Source organism: Alligator mississippiensis, chromosome 1 (genome assembly GCF_030867095.1).
Source record: "Alligator mississippiensis isolate rAllMis1 chromosome 1, rAllMis1, whole genome shotgun sequence".
In the NCBI taxonomy this organism is placed as follows: domain Eukaryota; kingdom Metazoa; phylum Chordata; order Crocodylia; family Alligatoridae; genus Alligator; species Alligator mississippiensis.
The window spans coordinates 449,612,609-449,633,628 of NC_081824.1; the positions used below are offsets into that span (position 1 = coordinate 449,612,609).

Sequence of the window (21,020 nt, forward strand, 5' to 3'; positions counted from 1 at the left end):
CATGTGGAGAGGGTATTTGACCGGTGGAGGGTTTGGACCGGGTCGTGTTGCTGCACACGAGCACGGGTGTTGCTGCACGAGGAAATGGGAAGCCCTGGGGGAGTGCGGCATTTGCTGCCCGTGGTACAGATTGGGCCTCATAGAGGGTACGTTATGTATTATGATCAGCCCAAGGTGTGCAGTAGATGTGGGCTGGGGGGGCACTTGGCAGCCTTTTGCCAGCTTACTGTTTGTTTCCAGTGTAGGGGGATGGGGCACAGAGCCCAGTTTTGTAAGGAAAAAGTGTGTACTGGTTGTAGGCGGGAGGGTCGCATGCAGTGGGAGTGCCCATACTCTTATGCTAATAGAGTACGGGTGCAGGAGGAACAGAGGAGCGGATGGGGAGGTGGAGGAGGAACAGCTGGAGCTGTGGTCAGAGGAGGAAGAAATGGTCATAGAGGAAATACCAGATGGGGAGGAAGGGCAACAGGGTATTGAGGAAGTGGTGCTAGATTTATCGGAGGAAGAAATTGAGGGGGAGGAGAAAAGGGAAGAGCAGAAGGGAGAGGGGGAAGGTGGGGATCTGGCATTGAAGCAGCTGAGGGGCATGGTGGAGCAACGGGGGGACAAGGGGAAGCCCAAGGGGGAAGACTAGGCAGAAGAAATGGAAACACTTGAGCAAGGACAGGAGAGGGGTTTAAAGAAGAGAAAGAAACAGTGGGGTGGGAAAGGGAATAAAAACGAAGTGGGAGTGGAAGCAGAGGAACTGGGGGAGTTGAAGGTGGGGGGGAAAGGAGAGGAAAGGGGAGAAAGATGGAAGAGGGGTAGGGAAGGAGGGGGTGGGATTTTTACTCAACAAGGCATGGGTGTGTGGGGTAGGGTGGGAGGAAAATTATGGGCTTTTAAGGAAATGATGGGATAAGAGGCAATCATGGTGGGCGGAGGCGGAAGGGAATAGGGTGGTGGAGGGGGTGGGGGGAATTTTACTCAACAAGGCACAGGTGAGGCTGCTTGCCTTGAAAACTCTCATAGAAGGTTGTTTGCAACACCTGGAGGTGGGGGTGGAGGTGGAAATTTTCAATGCTTATGCACCTGCAGCGAGGGCAGAGCAACAGGAGTCTTTTTTGTAGGTTGGAGGGGAGGAAAGTGGGGGAGTTCTCCCTCCCCAATAATCAACAGATACTTGAGGAGACTGGGTTTGTATGGGGGGCGGTGGACATGGTTGTGGGTAGATAAACTGGCAAGGTGGTACACGTGGGGGTGGAATTTTTGAGGGCAAAGGCGTTGGAGGGGTTAGGGTGTGAGGGGTTGGGTGAGGCAAAGAGGGTGCTGAGGGAGATTAGGGGAAGGGATGGGATGGCATACATAGGGGAGTTGGCCTGGGCACAGGTGGGGAGGGTATGGAAAGGAATAGTGGGGAAGGGATGGAAGGGGGAGCATGAGGATTTTGCTTGGCGGGTGGTGCGGAGGGTTTTACTGGTGTGGGCGGAGCAACAACCGTTGGGACTATTGCGGTCGGCGGTGTCCGTGAGAGCTGTGCACAGAGGAGACAATTTTTCATACGTTATGGGAGTGAAGTTTTGCACAAAGGGTGTGGCAGAGGGTGGCTAGCTTTTGTAGAGCGGTAGGGTCGGGGGCATGTGTTAATTTTGAGGGGGCTTTGTATGGATTAGTGAAGTACAAGGAGAGGGAATGGGAGATAAGGGTATTGTTACTTTGTACACGGGTGGCGGTGTGGAAGGTGCGGTGTTTATTGGTACAAAAGCGTCTTTATTTCACTTCATGGGAGTGTGTTCAATTAGCATATGTGGAGTTACACTATTATAAAAATAGAGGGGAAGGGGGGTGGGATGGGATTGACTGGTGGTGGCTATTTGTGTAAAAGGATGGAGGGGCCGGGATAGGGATAATGAGGAAGATGGGAGAATGTGGGAAGGGATTTTACATTATATTATGTATAAATATAATATATGATGGCTTGTGTTATGTATTGTTAATCAGGAGTGAACAAAATGTAAAAGAGGGTTGATAAGTGGTGGTAATGGTGGAGGGTATAATTAGAAGTGTTTATTTGGTTGTTGGGGAGGGGAGAAATTGTTCAAGCTGGAACGCTTGTGACAGTGTGCTAAACGTATAGTTTCTAATCCTGGAATGGAGAATGTTTGAGTTCGTTGTTCAAGTTGAAAGGTTTTGAAATAGTTTTGATACTTTTGTTACTAAAAAACCAAAACTGTTCTTTATCAGTTAAAATCGAGGACGTATCAGCGATTAATGAGGACTGACACATTAAACGCTCTTTTGCCGGGGGCGGGCCTCGGAGCTTGCTCCAGCCCCTCTATGCATCGGCCTGGTATTACAGTACCTCCAGGCCCAGTGCCCACTCCCCTTCCGGGGAAGCGCCTTTCTCTTCTGTCGGTTCCAAAAGCAGCAGCAGCAGCAAGGGCCTCGTGCAGCTGGTGACCCCAGGGTGACCCGGGGTGGGGACCCTATGGAAAGGGCTGCTGGGCAGCATGCCGGGAGCCTGGAAGGCCCACAGGCAGGTGCGTGCCCGGGGGCCCGCTCCTCCTCTGGGCCTGGGCGGGTTATCGCTTCTCAGCCTCTTGAAGGCTCAGATCAGGTTGGCGGGTGGGCCTAGGTCTGTCCGCTGCCTGGTCAGTGCTTGAGAGGCCGGGAGGTGAGCGGAGATGGCGGTGGAGATAGCGAGAGCGGTGAAGGAAGCAGCGAGGCGGATGGAGGTCGTGGAGCAAGTTGATGAGAGCGGAGCAGAGACAAGGAGGTCCAGGAGAGAGCGGGGAGAGGAGTCGAACCAGCAGAGGAGGGGAGTGGAGCGGAGAAGGAGGTGAGCAGACAGCGGTGGAGTGTTGTGGGACACTGTGGGAAGGTTCAGCCGGGAGCAGGGGGGGAATGGGAAGACGCCCGAAGAGGACGGACCGGCGGCGATGGAGGGCGGATGGAGGAAGGAGCGTGGGCAGGAGAAGGAGGCAGCAGGGACGGCAAAAGTGGCAGGACCAGAGATGGAAGAGGAAGACTGGAGAAGGGACGCTTGGCGGAAGGTTAAGGTGACCTTGGCAAAGGAGGGCTTCAAGGGAGCAAAGACTTTGAGTCGGTGGGACTTTGTGACACAAGTTTTGTTGGGGGTGCTGAAGGTGGAACCTGCAGACTTGGTGTGCGTGATGGCATTTGATAATTATAAAGAATGGCACGTTTCCTCTTGGAGTGCAAGAGCATACAATGCCTTTTGGGAAGCCCATAGGGCAGTGACGGAACGGGGGGAGCTGGAGGGGCTGAATTTTGAGGTTGGCTGGAAGGCACGGGAACAGGTGGTATACATTAAGATGTATACGGATGTTTTGGAGGAGGGGGATGTGGTGGACTGGTTGGAAGCAAGGGTGCAACGAGTGAAAATGGTGGAAAAGGTGTTTGACCGGTGGAGGGTTTGGATGGGGGCTTGGAGGGCATGAGTAATTTTGCAAGAAGAGGTGGGGAATGCAGGGAGGGTGAGGCATTTATTGCCAGTGGTGCAAATTGGGCCGCACAGGGGATATATTATGTATTCTGACCAGCCAAAGCTGTGCAGTAGGTATGGGTTGGGGGGGCACCTGGCTGCGTTTTGTTCGTTAATGATTTGCTTTTGGTGTAGGGGGATGGGGCACAGAGCACAACTTTGTGTTGAGAAGTTGGTATGTGCCGGGTGCAAACAAGAGGGGCATTTTCAATGGGACTGCCCCTTCTCCTACGCAAACAAAGTATGGGTGCAAGAACACGGTGGGGAGCAGAGAGAAGTGGAGGAACGAGGGGCTGGGAAACACCTGGAGGTGTGGGTGGAGGGGAAGGAGATGATGATGATAGAGGAAACACCTGAGGGGGAGGGAGGCCAAGGACAACAAATTGAAGACCTGGTATTAGAGCTGGTAGAGGAAGATGTAGAAGGAGGGACAGAAGGGAGAGGAAGAAAGAAGGGGGGAGGCTCTGGAACACCTGAGAGGGATGGTAAAGCGGGGAAAACCTGAAGAGGGGAGTTGGGCGGAAGAGATGGAAGCCCTGGAACAAGGGCAGGAAGGAGGCTTAAAAGGAAAAAGCAAGGGTGGGGGGGAAGAGGGTAAGAAAAGAGTGGGAGTGGAAATGAAGGGGGGGATTTGGGAAAGAGGGAAAGGGGAACAGAAGGGGAAGGAGGGAAGAGATGGAATGGGGGGGAGGAGAGGGGGTGGGATTTCTGAGTCCTGGAGCGGTGGAGGGTTTGGTTGCAACAACAGGAATATGGAGGCAAGGGATGGTGTCTCCAGGGGAAGGGTCAGAAAGTGAGTTGGGGAGTGGGAGTGGGGTAGAGGGGTGAGGGGACAAGAGTGGGTTTGTTTGTTTTTGAAAAATTTTGAAATGGCGGTGAGAATAGCCTCACTAAAGGTAAGGAGCTTACTAACAAGGAAAAGGTGGGAGAGGGTGGGGGTGTGTTTAGAAACGTTTGCAGCAGATGTTATTTGCGTTCAAGAATGTGGGATAGGGTGGGAAAGAGGCTATGGGTTTTTGAGGAAGCATTGGGGAAAGGGGCAGTCTTGGTGGGCGGGGGCGGAAGGGAACAGTGGCGGGAGTGGGTATCTTGTTGAATGGGACACGGGTGAGGGTGATGGGGGGTGGAGACATTAATTGAGGGGTGGCTACAGCACATGAAGGTGGAGGGGGAGGAGGTGGGGATCTTTAATGTGTATGCACTGGTGGTGAAGGCTGAGGGGAGGGAACTTTTTCGGAAGCTGGGGATATGTGGGGGAGGGGGAGGGAAGAAGGTTTTTGTGGGGGATTTTAATTGCCTTATAGAAGAAGGGGATAGGGAAGGGGGTGTTGGGGTGGGCAATTGGACAGTACAGGGAGGTGGTTGGGAAATTGGATACAGGAGGAGGGGCTGCAGGATGAGTGGAAGGGGGAGTGGGTGGGAATGAGGATGGATCTGGGGTGGAAAGAGGGTGTTACAAATTGATTTTGTTTTTGTGTCTGAAGGGGTGAGGGTGGAGGGGAAGGAAATGGGAGAGGTGGGGTTTAGTGATCACAAGTGGCTGAGGGTGGATTTACGGGGAGGGGAGTGTGGAGGCTAAACAGCAGGGTGGGTGTGTGTGTGGGGCTTTTGGGAGGGAATACGAGGGGTGGAGAACAACAAAGGCTCTGTTCAAGTGGAAATGGGAGTGGTGGAGAGCAACAAAAGAAAAGATCAGAAGGTGGTTGATACGAGTGGGGAAGGAGAAGGGAATTGGGGAGGGTGCAGAATTTGATTCAGGAGGCGATGGGGGGGGGGAGGGAAGTGAAGCGCGAGTTGGGGGAGGTGAAGCAGGCAGTGCAAGAGTGGTTTCGGGGGAAGGAGAGGGAGAGGATGTTTTTGGCATGGGCACTGTGGGTAGGGGAGGGGGAGGAGTGGGGAAAATACTTTGCTGAGGGGGTAAGGAAAGGGAGGAGGGAGGTGGGGCAGGGGAGGGAGTGCGGATAGAGGAGCAAGGGGAGGTGTTGGAGGAGGTAAAGGGTTTCTATTCGGGGTTGTACAGGAAGCGGGAGGTGGACAGAGAGACAAGGGAGAGGTTTTTGGGGGTGTTGGAAAAGAGGTTGGGGGGGGGGAGTGAATTTGGAGAGGGATATGAGGAAGGAGGTGGTCAGGGAGGTTTTGAGGGGGGATGAAAAGGGAGAAGACACCGGGGTGGATGGATTGCTGATGGAGTTTTATGAAAGGTTTTGGGTGGGGGTGGGGGGATGTGGTGGAGGTGTTTCAGGAGATTATGGAGACAGGGCTAGTGGGGGAGGGGTTTTCAGTGGGGGGGGTGTGCTATTACATAAAAAGGGAAGCAGGGAGGCTCTCCTGAATTGGAGGCTGATCACACTTTTAAATGTGGATTATAAGCTATTTTCAAGGGTTTTGGCAACATGGATGGGGAGGTGGTGGGGGAGGACCAGACATGTGCAGTGAAGGGTAGGAGGATGGTGGATACACAGTGGGTGTGGAGGGATATGTTGGAGTGAGAGGGGGTGGAGGGTGGTGGTGGGCAGTGTGGACCTAGAGGAAGCTTATGATAGTTTGGAGCACGGGTTTTTGTTTGAGGTGTTGGGGCGGATGGGGTTCCTGGGGAAGTTTGTGGGGTGGGTGAGAGCACTGTATAGGGGGGCACGGAGCAGAATTTTGGTGAAGGGGTTTTTGGGAGGGGAATTTAGGGTGGAGAGGGGGGTGCACCAGGGGTGCCCCCTTACACGAATAGCCCCAGAGAGTGGCATAGAGCAGTTGGCGCAAAGGGTGAGAAGGGATGGGAGGGTGAGGGGAATTCCGGTGCCGGGGGAGGGAAATTGAGGGTCACGTTATACATGGATGATGTGATGTTTATGGTTTGGGATGAGGGGTCTTTGAGGAGGGTGGTGGAGGGAATTTGGGAGTATGAGGAGGTGGCGGGGCCACGGGTAAATAAGGGGAAGAGTAGTCTGTTGGCGGTGGGGGAGTGGAGGGGGTTGGAGGAGGAGGGGTGGTGTGTGGAGAGGGAGGGCTTGAAGGTACTGGGAGTGTATATGGGAGTGGAAGACGAGGTGTTTATTGGTTCAGAAGGAGCTTTGTTTTACTTCAGGGGAGTGTGTTTATTTAGCATATGCAGAATTGGGGTATTATAGGAGGAAAGGGGAGTGGGAAGGCATTGATTGGAGGAAGTTGTTTGAGTAGGAGGGAGGGGAAGGGTTGAGAGAAACAATGTTATGATTTGTGTGATGTGTTGATCAATGGGACGGAGTCGAAATGTTTGAGTTGGTTACGTAAAGGGGGGAGAAGCGTTTCTTTGTAGTTTGGGAAAGATTCTTATGTTATGATGTGAATGTTACTGTTTTGAGACTTGAAGCGAAAAAGCTGGTGTTTTTGTTGGTTGTGTTGAAAGTCTTATGGTTCTGATACTTTGTTAATTAGGAACAGATATTTATTTTTTTTTTTTTTTTTATCAGTTTAATCGCTGATACGTCCTTGATGTGAGGACTGACACATTAAATACATTTTTGGTGCCTGGGGTGGGCCTCGGAGCTTGCTCCAGCCCCTCCACGCATTGGCCCGGTATTGCAGTGCCTCCGGGCCCGGGGCCTGCTCCCCTTCCAGGGGAGCGCTGCCTTCCTCCTCTCTGGGTTCCAAAAGCAGCAGCAGCAGCAGAGGCGGGACCGCGACCCCAGGGGGGCAGACCATATGCAAAGGGCTGCTGCTGGGCGGGCAGCACACTGGCAGGGGAGCAAGCGTGCCCTCCTGCTCGGCACCACTACCCCCCCCCCCAGCCTTCCACTGGGGGGGGCTGGGACCCTGCCCAGGGCTGCAGGACCCAGGCCTGGGCGGGCGGGGGGTGCGGGCCGGGAGCCCGCCCAGCCTGCATGGCCCCACTGCGAGCCCAGAAGCAGTGCCCAGAGGGTGGGTCGAGGAGGCCGGGGCCTTCCCTGCTACTGGCAGGCAGGCCTTGCAGCCTCTTTCTGCGTCTCACCCTCTGGCTTGGCCTGCAAGGCCGCTTAAGACCAGATGCTGCTGCCTTCAAGTGTCGTTGTTGACGACGACCAAATCCAGAGTGGCGGTGCGTGGGCAAGTCCAAGTCAAGTCAAATGAGAGCAGTAGACGGAGACCGGGGCAAGTGGAAGGAAGCCCGTGTTGAGTTGAGTGCAACGGAGGCCCGCCAAGGGTGAACTGAAGCAAGCCCGAGTCGAGGCGGGCGGGGGCAAGCTTGTCCAAGTCAAGTCCAAAGAAGCTGCAGTAGGCCACGCCCCGGGTGACCTGAAGTGAGGAGTCGAGTCTGCAGCGAGCCTGCAATGCGATGCTGCGGCAAGTCAAGCAACCAAAATGCTTGCTTGCATCCATAGATGCTTCTCAAGCAAATCCCGGGACGTCGTTCTCCCCTTGTACTCAGCCTCAGTGAGGCCACAGCTGGAGTACTGCATCCAGTTTTGGGCTCCACAATTCAAAAAGGATGTGATGAGAAGCTGGAGAGAGTCAGTCCAGAGAAGAGCCACACGCATGATCAGAGGTCAGGGAAGCAGACCCTACAATGACAGGCTGAGAGCCCTGGGGCTCTTTAGCCTGGATAAACCCCAGGCTCGCTCAGGGGTGATCTGATGGCCACCTCCTAAGTTGATCAGGGGTGAGGTGACCACCAGTATCTGGGGGAACGTTTGTTCACCAGAGCCCCCCAAGGAATGACGACTAGGTCGAATGGTCATCAACTACTACAAGGCCGTTTCAGGCTGGACATAAGGAAGAATTTCTTTCCTGTCCGAGCCCCCAAGGTCTGGAACAGCCTGCCCCAGACGTGGTTCAAGCGCCTACCTTGAACACCTTCAAGAGCAAACTGGATGCTTACCTTGCTGGGATCCTATGACCCCAGCTGACTTCCTGCCCTTTGGGCAGGGGGCTGGACTCGATCTTCCGAGGTCCCTTCCAGCCCTAATGTCTATGAGTCGAGTCGGGAGCGGCACACACCTGCCAGCCCCCGCCCACCCACACGGTGGCTTTCCTGCAGGAGTGCCAGCCAGTCACTCAGCTGCCAGGCCCCAGGACTGACCGCCGCTGCCCCGCTGGGGCTGCCCCCCGGCCCTGCTCGCCTGGGCCACCGGCCCACGGCGCCCGCTCCGCCTCTGGGGCTGGGCGGGTTATCGCTTCTTGGCCTCTTGAAGGCTCAGATCAGGTTGGCGGATGGGCCTAGGTCCGGCCGCTGCCTGGTCGGGCCTCGAGAGGCAGGGCGCTGGGGAGGATGGAGGAGATGGCAGAGGCGACGACTAGTATGCAGATTGGTATGCAGATGATGGCAGAGGCGGGAGCTGAGGAGAATGGAGGTCCGAAGCAGCAACATCAGAGGGAGAGCCGGGAGATTGGAGAAAGAAAGAATCGACGGAAGAGGTGAGCGGATGGCGGAGGAGGAAGAGGGGTGGACCCGAGTACAGCGGAGAGGGAAGACCCAGGCGGGAGCGGGGGGGAAGAAGACCCCCGAAGAGAGAGGAGCATCGGCGGCAGAAAGGAGTCATCGGGAGGCCCCTGGGCAGGAGAAGGAGGCGGCAGGGGCGGCGAGACCAGAGGAACCAGAAGAGGGAAAATGGAGGCCGGGGAACAAACAATGGTGGGTAAAGGTAACCCTGACCTTGGAGGGTTACAAAGGGAAGAAGACTCTGCAGCGTGGAGACTTTATGGCAGAAGTGCTGTTTAAGACTTTGAAAGTGAACCCCAAGGACTTGGACTGTGTGGTGGCCTTTGATAGCAGGAAGGTTTGGAATTTAACCTTCTGGAAGGAGAAATGCTATGCTGCCTTTTGGGAGGCACATAAGGAGGCATTAGAGTGGGGGGAATTGGAGGGGTTGGTTTTTGATATGGGACAGAAGGCATGGGAGAGGACACTATACTAAGATGTTTAGTGATATGTTGGATAAAGAGGACATGGAATCCTGGCTGGAGCAGAGGGTGCAGAAGGTAGTATTTGTGGAAAAGGAGTGTGACTGGTGGGGGATTTGGATGGGGGCATGGAGGGCGAAGGTGGTTTTGCATGAGGAGGTGGTGGGGAGGCTGGGGGCTGTTAAGCACTTGGCTTCAGCTGTGCAAGTTGGTTCCTGTAGAGGTTACCTGACCTATTTTGACCAACCCAAATTGTGTAATGGGTGCGGGCAAGCAGGGCACCTGGCAGCGTTTTGCCGTTTGACTATTTGTTGTTGGTGCAGGGGGATGGGACACACAGCCCAATCTTGTGTGTAAGGCTTGTGGGCAAGAAGGGCATGTGCAGCAAATGTGTCCCTTGATGTATGCCAATAAAGTGTGGATGGCAGGGCATGGAGAGGAGTGGAGAGGGAGGAATGGAGGAGGAGAAACAGCTGGGGGGGATGGGAGGAGATGGTCATGAAAGAAACACTGGTGGGGGAGGAGGGAAAAGAAGAGAGAAAGGCAGTGATGGAGTTGGTGGAGGAGGAGTTAGAGACAGAAGAGAAGTGGGGGGGGGAAAGGGGAAGAGGGCGAGGGGGGGGGGGGACATGGCTTTACAACCAGTGTGGGGTATGGTGGAGGAACTGGGAGCAGGGCAAGGCCTGCTGGTAGTGGGGAAGGAGAGAGAAGGGGTGGGCAGAGCAAATGGAGGCAACTGAACAAGGGAAGGGGAGTGGGGTTTAAAGAAAAGGAAGAAATGGGGGGGGGGAGAAAGGGGGGAAGAAGTTGGGGTTGCAAACTGAGGGAAAGGGTGAGAGGGAAGAAGGAAAGGAAGAAGGGAGGGAGGAGGGATTGGGATTTCTGAGCCCAGGAGCGGTGGAGGGGTTGTTTGAAACAACCGGAATATGGAGGATGGGGGTAGAGTCCTCAATGGAGTCATTGGAGAGTGGGAGTGGGGAAGAGGTGTGAGGGGGGAAGTTTTGGTTTATGATGAGTTCAATGGAAGGGGCCTTTGGTGTTGTTTCATTAAATGTGAGGAGTCTGTTATCAAGGAAAAAGTGGGAAAGGGTGGGAGGGTATTTGAGGGCATTAAGGGCTGAGATTATTTGTGTACAAGAGTGTGGGATGGGGATTATAGGGTGTTGCGGAGAAGATGGGATAAGGGAAGATACTGGTGGGCTGGGGCAGGTGGGGATAAGGCTGCGGGGGTGAGAATTTTAGTAAACGAGACATGGGTGAGGGTGATTGGGGTGGAGATGCTAATTGAGGGTCATTTGCAACACATGAGGGTGGAGGTGGGGGGGAGGAGGTGGGGGTGTTTAATGTCTATGCATCTGCGGTGAAGGCGGAGCGGAGGGAATTTTTTTGAAGATTGGTGGTATGAGGGGGAGGGAAGAAGGTTCTTGTAGGAGATTTTAACTATATTGTTGAGGAAGGGGATAGGGAAGGGGGTGTGGGGGGGATGTTTGGACAGCACGGGGAGGTGTTTGGGGAACTGGATTTGGGAAGGGGGGCTGATGGATGTTTGCAGGGGGGAGCGGGTGGGAATGAGGATCAGTCGGGGGGGGGGGGAAGAGGGTTTCTCGGATTGATTTTGTGTTGGTTTTGGAGGGGGTGAGGGTGGAAGGGAAGGAGGTGGTGGAAGTGGGGGTTTAGTGATAACAAGATGTTGAGGGTAGAACTAGGGGTTGGGGGAGGGAGTGGGAGAGGAAGCAGGGTGTGGAAACTAAATACAAGGGTGCTGGAAGATGAAGGGGTGTGTGGGGAGTTTGGGAGGGAATATGAGGGGTGGAAGACAACAAGGGTGCTTTTTAAGTCTCATTGGGAGTGGGGGAGGGTCACAGAGGAGTGTCACAACCCAAATGAATCAGTGCCCATGTCACTTGCAAGAGATACCATTCAGACCATCTGATCAACTAAGGGTTAAAACAAAATCCTGGTGGAGAGCTGTATATAATTTATGTCCACGTCACCAACGAGAAACAAAACTTAAGACTGGTCAGGGTGAAAGGGGATAGCCCTGCCATAAATCCCTGCAATTGGTCAAGAAGCAAGCTCAGACCCCTCTCGTGTATGGGACAGGAAACCTGACCTACTACCTTGTAACCTGTTAGCAACCTGAGAGCACAAAGAACTGCTGCTTGCCAGATAATTAAAGATTCAATTTAGCAGTTCATCATTGGATACTTCTGAGAGACACCTCTGTCTATAAATAGTTTAACAACTTCCGCCTAAGTCGGAGACCTCTGCGGGAATCTCTAAGGAGAAACCTAAGATCATCATCAGAGTAAATTGACAGCTTGATCACCTGTCAATATCTTCCCGTCAGCGTAATTATTGACGTATCAAAGCCCTGCAGGCACGGTAACGCGTTCCCGGCGCCACGTCCATCATTGTTAGCTGTAACCTGAAACTGTACGCTTGATTGTATCGTTGGCTGTAACCTGAAACCATATGCTTGATTATAATCACTATAACTGGAGAAACTGCAATGGAACAAAGGCTCAGCCTGTGTCACATGTCATGGCGACGTAAGTAAACAATCTCCTGTAACCAACATGCGTCTGTGCCTGGTTAATTTTTGCCCCATCCATCACTACCTGCCTGTCAGGTGAAAGTTTTATTGCTCCGGTGGTGAGGGGGTCAGCAAGCAGCTACTGGCGCTGCTCTGATCTCTGACAAGGAGAAGATTAGGAGGTGGTTTATTTGGGTTGGGAAGCGGAAGGGGTGGGAGAAGAGGAGGGAGTTGAGGAGGTTGCAGGGAAGGGTTCAGGGGTAGATTTGGGAGGCGATTGGGGGGAAGGAAGTGAAGCAGGAGTTGGGGGAGGTGAAGCGGGGGGTGGAGGAGTGGTTTTGGGAGAGGGAGAGGATGTTTTTAGCATGGGCACTGTGGGTGGGGGAGGGGAGGAATGGGGAAGTATTTTGCAGAGAGGGTGAAGAAGAGTAGCAGGAAGTGGGGGAGGGGGTGCAGGTAGAGAAGCAAGGGGAGTGTTGGAGGAGGTGACAAGGTTCTATGCGGGGTTGTATAAAAGCGGAGGGTGGATGGAAGGTGGGGGAGAGGTTCTTGGGGGAGTTGGAAAAGAGGTTAGGGGAGGGGGAGGAAGCAGATCTGGAGAGGGATATAAGGGAGGAGGAGGTGAGGGAGGTGCTGGGGAGGTGAAGAAAGGGGAAGACACAGGGTGTGGATGGTTACCAGTGGAATTCTATGAGAGTTTTGGGAGGGGTGGTGGGGTGTTTTGGGATTTCATGGGGTCGGGTGGTGGGGGAGGGGTTTGTGGTGGGGGGTGGTGGTGCTGTTGCACAAAAAGGGCAACAGGGAGTTGCTGCAAAAACTGGAGGCCGATCATGTTACTGAACGTAGACTGCAAGTTATTTTCCAAACTGTTGGCGATGCGGATGGGGAAGGTGTTGGGGGAGGTGGTGGGGGAGACCAGAAGTGTGCAGTGAAAGGTAGGAGAATGGTAGATACACAGTGGGTTTGGAGGGATATGATGCAGTATGTGGGGGAAGAGGGGTTGGAGGGTGGTGGTGGGAAGTGTGGATCTGGAAAAAGCGTATGACAGTTTGGAGCACGGGTTTTTGTTTGCAGTTTTGGGGCGGATGGGTTTTCGGAGAAATTTGTGGGGTGGGGGGTGAGAGCATTGTATAAGGGGGCACATAGTAGGATATTGGTGAAGGGGGTTTTTTGGGAGGGGAGTTTAGGGTGGGAGAGAGGGGTGTGGCCAGGGGTGCCCCCTCTCTCTCCAGGACGGTTTGTGTGTGGGACGGAGCCGTTGGCTCAGTGGGTGAGAAGGGATTGGGAGGGTGAGGGGAATACTGGTGCCAATGGGAGGGGAGTTGAGGGTGACACTATATGGATGATGTTACATTTATGGTTTGGGATGAGGGGTCTTTGAGGAGGGGTGGTAGAGGGAATTAGGGAGTATGGGGGGTGTGGCGGGCCCATGGGTGAATAGGGGGAAGAGCAAGTTGCTGGTGGTGGGGGGATTGGAGGGGGTTGGAGGAGGAGGGGTGGCAGGTGGAGAGGGAGGGGTTGAAAGTGTTGGGGGTGTACATGGATGTAGGGGGGAAGGGGGAATGGGCATGGAGGAGGTTTGAGGGAGGGTGAAGACAGTGGTAGGGATATGGGGCACCAGGAAGCTATCGTTTAGAGGGAGGGTGGGGATAGTATAGGCAACAAAATTGTTATGGTTTTGTTTGTGGTGATAGTGTACCCGCCCACCTGGTTGCAGGTGTGTTGGTACTAGAGGAAGTTTTGTTTGTTTTTTCTGGGGAGGGAAGACGGAGAGGGTGGCAAGGTGGGAGGTGTATAAGAGGGAGGATTTGGGAGGTGGGGATTGCCTGAGTTGGACGTTTTTGTGTATGTGCATTTTTGGAAAGGGGTGGTGAGGGTAGCAAGGTTGGAGGGGAGGAAAGTGGGGGAAGTGTGCAGGTATTGGGCTGGAAGGTATTTAAGAAGGTTGGGGTTGTATGGGGGGAGGTGGATGGGGTTGTGGCAGAGAGACCAGCAAAATGGTATATGCAGGGGTGGAATTTCTTGAGGGCAAAGGGGCTGGAGGGGTTAGGGTGTGAGGGGTTGAGGGAGGCAAAGTGGGTGTTGAGGGAAATGAGAGGAAGGGATGGAATGACAGATATAGGGGAGTTGTCGTGGGTACAGGTGGGAAGGGTATGGAAGGGAATAGTGGGAAAGAGGTGGAACGGGGAACATGAAGGTTTTGCTTGGCGGGTGTAAGAAGGGTGTTACTGGTAAGGGTGGAGCAGTGGCGATGGAGTTCAAGGTCGGGGGAGTGTCCACGGGAATTGTGCATGAGGGAAGAAATGTTTTTTCATGTTTTATGGGAGTGTTGTTTTGCACAAAGGGCTTGGCAGAGGATGGGGAGGTTTGTAGAGCAATAGGGTGGGGGGGATTGTGTTAATTTTGAGGGGGCGGTGTATGGGTTAGTGAGTCACAAGGAGAGGGAATGGGAAATTCGGGTGTTGTTACTGTGTACACTGGTGGCGGTATGGAAGGTGAGGTGTCTGTTAGTGCAAAAGGGGCTTTATTTTACAGCACGTGAGTGCATTTATCTGGTGTATGTGGAATTGGGGCACTATAGAAGTAGAGGGGAAGGGAATGGGAAGGGATTGAGTGGAGGAGGTTATTTGAGTAGGAGGGGAACGGAGGGAAAGGGGAGGGGGTAAAGGAAGGTAAACGTTATGTTTTGTGTGGGATATGAAAGCGGGCGAATGTAAAGGAGATTGAATTGAGGGAGGGTAAGGTGGGAGGAGAGATTGAAATGGTTGATTTGTTTGTGTAAGGGGGGAGGAATGTGTTTTGGTTGTCCTGGAAAGGAATGTTATGTTATGGGGGTTAATGTAAACGTTTTGTGGTTTGAAGCTGGGGGCCCTGCCCTGAGGCTGTGAGGTCTTGGGCCCGGGCGGGGGGGTGCGGGCTGGGAGCCCGCCCAGCCCATGGGGGCCTGCTGCGGCTCTGGGGACAGCACCGGAGGGCCGGGGAGGCCGGTGGGCCAGGGCTTCCCCACTACTGGCAGGCCTTGCAGCCTCTCTCTCTCTGTCTCTCGCCCTCTGGCTTGGCCTGCAAGGGCTGCTTAAGACCAGACACTGCCTTCATCGAGCGTCATCAACAATGATGAACAAAGCCACAGCAGCGAGACTTGGACTTGCCCACACCAAGTACAATGAAAGCAGTAGACAGAGACCGGGGCAACGGAGGCGAGTCAAGGAGAGGCAGGAGCAAGTCCCAGTGGAGTCGAGTGCAACGCAGGCAGTAGACAGAGCCCACCCAGGCAAACTCAAGCAAGGAAGCAAGCCCGAGTCGAGGCGGGCAAGGGGCAAGTAAGTCCAAGTCAAGGTCCAATGAAGCTGCAGTAGACCGAGCCCCGGGCAGGCAACCTGAAGCGAGGAGTCGAGGAAGGAGCGACACACACCTGCCAGCCCCCCGCCTGCCCGCCCACACCAGTGGCTTTCCCCACAGAGAGCCAGCCAGTCGGTCAATCGCCAGGCCCCAGGACCAACCGCCGCCCACCCGGTCGGGGCCGCCCCCTGCCCTGCTCGCCGGCCCAGGGGGCCCGCTCCCCCTCAAGGCCTGGCGGATTATCACTTCTTGGCCTCTTGAAGGCTCAGATTGGGGATGGCCGGGCGGAAGCCTGGCTGTTTCCCGGTTGGGCTGACTGGAGACCGGGAGCGAGGAGGAGATGGCGGCTGGCGGAGTGGTTTCGGTGGCAGAAGGATCAGTGGTGGCGAGGAGTATGCTGACGGACGGGGTGGAGCGGAGCACAGCGACAACAGAGTGGTGAGCCAATGGAGGAGGGCGTATGGACGGTGGTGGGCAGGAAGAGAAGCGGAGGAGGCAGTGAGAGTCGAGGGCAGCGGGGAAGAAAGAAGATAAGGAGCGGCGGGGAGCAGCGGGACGAGAGCTCAAGAGGGAAAGGTTGGGGAGAGGAAGAATGCGGCAGAGAAGATACAGGACCCATGTGGGGGGAGAAGGACCCACGGCGGTGGGTAAAGCTGAGAATTAAAGCGACTTTGCTAAAAGATGGCTTTATGGGAGATCGAGACTCGAAAGAGCTGAACTTATGGAGAGAGTGTTATTTGGGGACTGTGGAGTGGACACAAAGGACCTGAGCACAGCAATTGTGCATGAGAACAGAGCGTGAACTATTACTTTTTGGAGGAGGGGGGCCTATGACTATTTTTCGGTGAGACACGATAAGCTGATGAGGGCAGGGGCACTAAAGGGTGTACTTTTGAGGCGGGAGAGAAGGAACGGGAGGGGGTCTTGGTTATTCGGTTGTTTAATGAGATGGTGGAGCGGTGAGGACGTGTCGCGGTGGGTAGAGGGGAGGGTGTAGAGGGTGATGTGGGGGGGGGGGAAGAGTTGGAATCAGTATTGAGAATGGAAATGGAGAGGGGGAAGGTAAGGAAGATGGAGGAGAGTGTGTCCTCGGTAGCCTCCATGGAAGAATTAACAGAGGTTCAAGAAGGGGTGGGGCATGAGGGAGGGTATGAGAGTAAGGGGAAGGGAAAGTGGGGAAAAGGGAGAGCTTGAAGAAACTTGAGAAGGGGGGGTAAAGGAAGTAAGCGGGGAGGGAAAGTGGGAGATACTTGTGAGACAGAGGGAAAGTGCAGAAAGTGGTGGGGGAAAGGAGATGAAGCAAGTGACGGGGGGGAGAGGGAGGTAAGAAGTGGGAAGGGGAGGAGATGTGAAAGGGAAAAAGGTTGCTGCATAGGAGGGAGGAAGAAGCAAAGAGTTGTGAAAGAGGTGGGGCGGGGGGGTGGGCAGAAGGGTTTCTTAAGCCCAACGGCCATTTTGGCCCTGGCAAAAGCTGAGGGGATGAGGGCAGAGGGATGAGTATGGGGGGAGGGAGGGAAAGAAGATCCGAAAGGGAAGTGGGGGGGGGGGGGGAGGGAAGCTGTGGGTTAAAAGAAAATGCTATGGATAATATTGCTGAAAATGAGGAGCTTGTTACGAAGGAAGAAATGGGAAAGGTTGAGAGGATGTTTAGAACAGCAAGAGGTGGACGTTCTTGTAGGCAATAATGTGGAATTGGGTGGGGTAGGGATTATGGGCACCTGTGGAGAAGGTGGGGTTGGGGGCAATCATGGGGGACAGGGTGGAGGATAAGGCAGTGGGGGTGGGAGTTGTTGATGAGGGGGAGGGGGGGATTTTCAGGTGAAGGGTGTTACAATGATGGTGGATGGGAAGAAGTTACTTTATGGAATGTATATGCACCTGCGGGGAAGGTGGAAAGGATGGGGTTTTTGAAGAAGTTGGCGGTTTGTTGTGGGGAGGAGGGCATAAGATAGTAGTACGGGATTTAAATTGTATTATACGAGAGGGGATCGAGTGGGGGAGACTGGGGAAGGGGATATGGATAGTATGGGGAGATACTTAAGGGATTGGGTAAAGGAAGAGGGGTTAAAAGACGTGGGAGGGGGAGGGGGTGGCGACAAGGGTGGACCCAGGGGGGAGGAAGCAATTGCACATAGATTTTATGTTTGTTTCACCAGGGCTGAGGGGTGTGAGGAAAGGGGTTGGGGATGTGGGTTTTTCAGACCATCGAATGTTGAGGGTGCAGGGGGGAAACGGGGGAGAGGGATATGGAACTTGAATTTGAAATTATTAGAAGATGAAGGGAGGTGTGAAGAGCTGAGGGAGTTATATAGAGGGAGGAGGACACTTTGGGGTTTGTTTGCAACACGATGGGGATGGTGGGTGATGGTTAAAGGGAGGGTTAAGGAATGGTTCATCGAAGAGGGGAGAAGAAGAGCGGGGAAGGGAATTGAAAGACAAAGGGTTGTGCAGGAATTGTTGAAGAGGGCAGGGGAAGGGAGGGAGGTTCGGGTGAAGTTAGGGGAGGCAAGATGGAGAGTAGAGGAATGGTTTGGGGAGAGGGAAAGGGTTTTTCTGGCTAGGGCACCGTGGGTGGAGGAAGGGGAAAAGTGGAACAAATACTTGGCATCGAGGGTGAGGAAAGGGAGGGCAGAACTGGGAAAAATAAAAACGGGGAAGGGGAAACAGTTGGAAGGAACAAAGGATATATTGGAAGAGGTGACAAATTTTTACGAGGACTTGTATAAAGGGGGAGCAGGGAGGGGACGGGTCACAGAAGAGGACAGGGAGGGTTTGGAGGGGGACATAATGGTGGGAGAGGTGGAAGGGTGTTTGAAAGAGATGGCGGGAAGGAAGGTGCTGGGGTTGGATGGGTTGGGGAAGGAATTTTACTGTAAATTTTGGGACCTAATGGGAGAAGATATGGTTATGTTGTTCAGGGAAATCACGGAATTGGGTATGGTGGGTGAGGGGTTTTTGGATGGGATGGTAATTCTGTTACATAAAAAGGGGGAGAGGGGGGATCTGAAACTGGAGGCCAATTACATTATTAAATGGAGCTTAGAAGTTCATGAAGGTGCTGGCAGGGCGGCTGAAGAGGGTGTTGGGACAGGTGGTGAGGGAAGGACGGACGTGTGCGGTGGAGGGAAGGAAGATTTATCAGACACATTGGGTTTTGAGGGATATTATAGAGTATGCACGGGTGAGGAAATGGGATTTGGGGATAGGAAGCTTGGACTTGGAGAAGGCTTATGATTGGGTGGAGCACGGGTTTTTGTTTGAGGTATTAGAGGGGATGGGGTTTCCAAGGAGGTTTGTGGGGTGGGTGAAAGGGGTATATGAAGGGGCACAGAGTAGGATGTTAATAAAAGGATGTTTGGGAAGGGGTTTTAGGGTGGGGGTTTGTCAGGGATGTCCACTGTCACCGGGGTTGTTTGTGTGTGGCATGGAGGTTTTAGCACAAAAGATAAGGGGGGATAGGTGTATTAGAGGGGTGCAAGTTCCTGGGGGGGAGGTTAAGGGTTTGCTTGACATTACGGTGGTGGTAAGAGACAAGTATTCGTTAGGGAGGGTGTTAACACAAATGAGGGAGTAGGGGAAATTTCTGAGGCAAGGTTGAATAAGGGGAAGAGTATTGTGTGGGTACAAGGGCTGTGGGAGGATATAGAGGGATTTGGGTTGAAGGTAATTGGGGACAACTTGAAGGTTTTGGGGGTTACTTTTGACAAGGATGGGAAGGGGAAGCAGGCATGGGAAGAATTAAAAGGGAGGGTAAAAAAAGTAGTAGGGTGGTGGGGCACAAGGGGACTGTCCTTGGGTGGTAAGGTGGAAGTGATTAAGAGATTTTTATTGCTAGTGGTGTTATTCATGGGGAGGTTATACCCCCCCCCCCCCCCCCCCCCCCCCCGGTCGTGAATACAAGCAAGGAAGGTGCAGAGGGAAGCTTGTGTTTTCTTTTGGGGTGGGAAAGTGGAGAGGGTAGCAAGGAAAGAAATATATAAGGATGGGTGGATGGGGGGGTTTGTGTATGGGCACGTGATGGCGGGGATGGTGAAGGAAGCATTGAGGGGGGAAGAGTATGCAGGGAAGTTTGGGAGGTATTGAGGGGGGGAGGTTCTGGAGGGCTTCAGGGTTCTTTGGGGAAAGATGAATGGGGATATGGGCGGAAAAGCCATCTTTGCATTATGGGACAGCAGGAAGTTTCATTAGGGTTAGGGAACTGGGTGGGTTGGGGAGAGAGGGGTTGCAAAATGCAAGGGGGATGTTTCAAGTGATTAGGGGGAAGGATGGGCTGACAGATGTGGGGGAACTCTTGTGGGCACAGGTACGGCGGGTGTGGAAGGGGGTGGCAGATGAGAGGTGCGAACTGGGGCATAGGGAATTAGGGTGGAGGGTTGTTAGGAGGATATTAATGGTAAGGGAAATACAATGTAGATCGGGATTGGTTAGGTCACCGGTATGTCTGAGGGAGTTGTGTCAAGGGGAGGAGTCGGGACACCATATATTTTGGAAATGTGATTATGCACAAAAGGTGTGGGGGAGGGTGGGGAAATTTTTGAAGGAGTTAGGGTGGGTGAAGGGGATTTCGTATGAAGGGGCGTTACATGGATTAGTGGAGGAGGGGGAAATTGTTGGGAGGTGAAGGTAATTTTGATGGGGGTGAGAGTTGTGTTGTGGAAAGTGAGGTGTTTATTGGTCAGGAATGGTTTATTTTTTTGCAACTAGGAAATGCTTACTATTAGGGTGGCACGAGATAAAGGGGTATATAGAGGAAGTGGGGGTAAGCAGACAGGATAGGGTTAAGGGGGGCTATGGCATGGGGTAAAGTGGAGACATTTGTTTGAGCCAGCAGGGGTAGGGTAGTGGGATAGAGGGAGATGAATGGGTGGAGAAAGGGTAGTGGAAAAGATGAGAGAAAGGAGAAGAGAGACATTTGGGGGAAACATGGATGAGTTTGGTTTTGGTAGTAGAATTATAATGGGAATAGATGAAAGGTTCAAATATGAATTATAAGATGTAGACGGCATGGGGTTTGTTTTGTGTTGCGTCAGAAAGATATAGGGTTTGTGTGAAGGTTGGCTATGTGTAAGCTCGTTGGTTTTCTTTGTTATGTATATGGTGTTTAAGTGATTAATGCGTCGAAATTATACAAAATATAAAACACATTGTTGGTGTCAGGAGCAGGCCTCGGAGCTTGCTCCAGCCCCTCCATGCATCAGCCCGGTATTGCAGTGCCTCCAGGCCCAGTGCCCGCTCCCCTTCTGGGGGAGTGTCTTCCTCCCTCCTCAGTCGGTTCCAAAAGCAGCAGGGGCGGGGCCACGGACCCTAGGCAACCCCAGGGCAGGTGCACGCTGGAAGGGGAGGGTGTCTGTGCACCTGCCCGCCTGCCCTCCTGTGAGGCAGCACTGCCCCCGCCCCCCACCCCCGGTGGCGGGCCGGGGCCCTGCAGCCTGGGCGGGCGGGGGTTGTAGGCTGGGAGCCTGCCCAGCCCGCGGGGGGCCTGCTGTGGCCCTGGGGGCGACTCCCAGAGGGCTGGGGAGGCCAGCAGGCTGGGGCCTTCCCTGCTACTGGCAGGCCTTGCCTGCTCCCCCTCCCCCTCCCCCTTCGGCTCGGCTTGGCTTGCAAGGCAGCTTAAGACCAGACGATGCCTTCAATGAGCGTCGTCGTTGTTATCAACGATGACAACCAAAGCCACAGCGGCGGGGCGTGGTCAAGTCAAATGAAAGCAGTAGATGTAGACCGGGACAAACAGAAGCAAGCCTGAGTCGAGGCAGGGGCAAGTCCCAGTCAAGTCAAGTGCAACAAAGGCAGTAGACGGAGGCCCACCCAGGG

At 53.9% G+C, this 21,020-nt stretch overlaps 1 non-coding gene across 1 annotated transcript; it reads left to right on the forward strand.

Annotated features, from left to right (window-relative positions):
* Positions 1 to 6,876: 6,876 nt before the first annotated feature.
* Positions 6,877 to 7,067, forward strand: LOC132247910 (U2 spliceosomal RNA). The gene has a single exon (XR_009459306.1). It is a non-coding gene; the product is annotated as a U2 spliceosomal RNA (small nuclear RNA).
* The last annotated feature ends 13,953 nt before the right edge of the window (positions 7,068 to 21,020 follow it).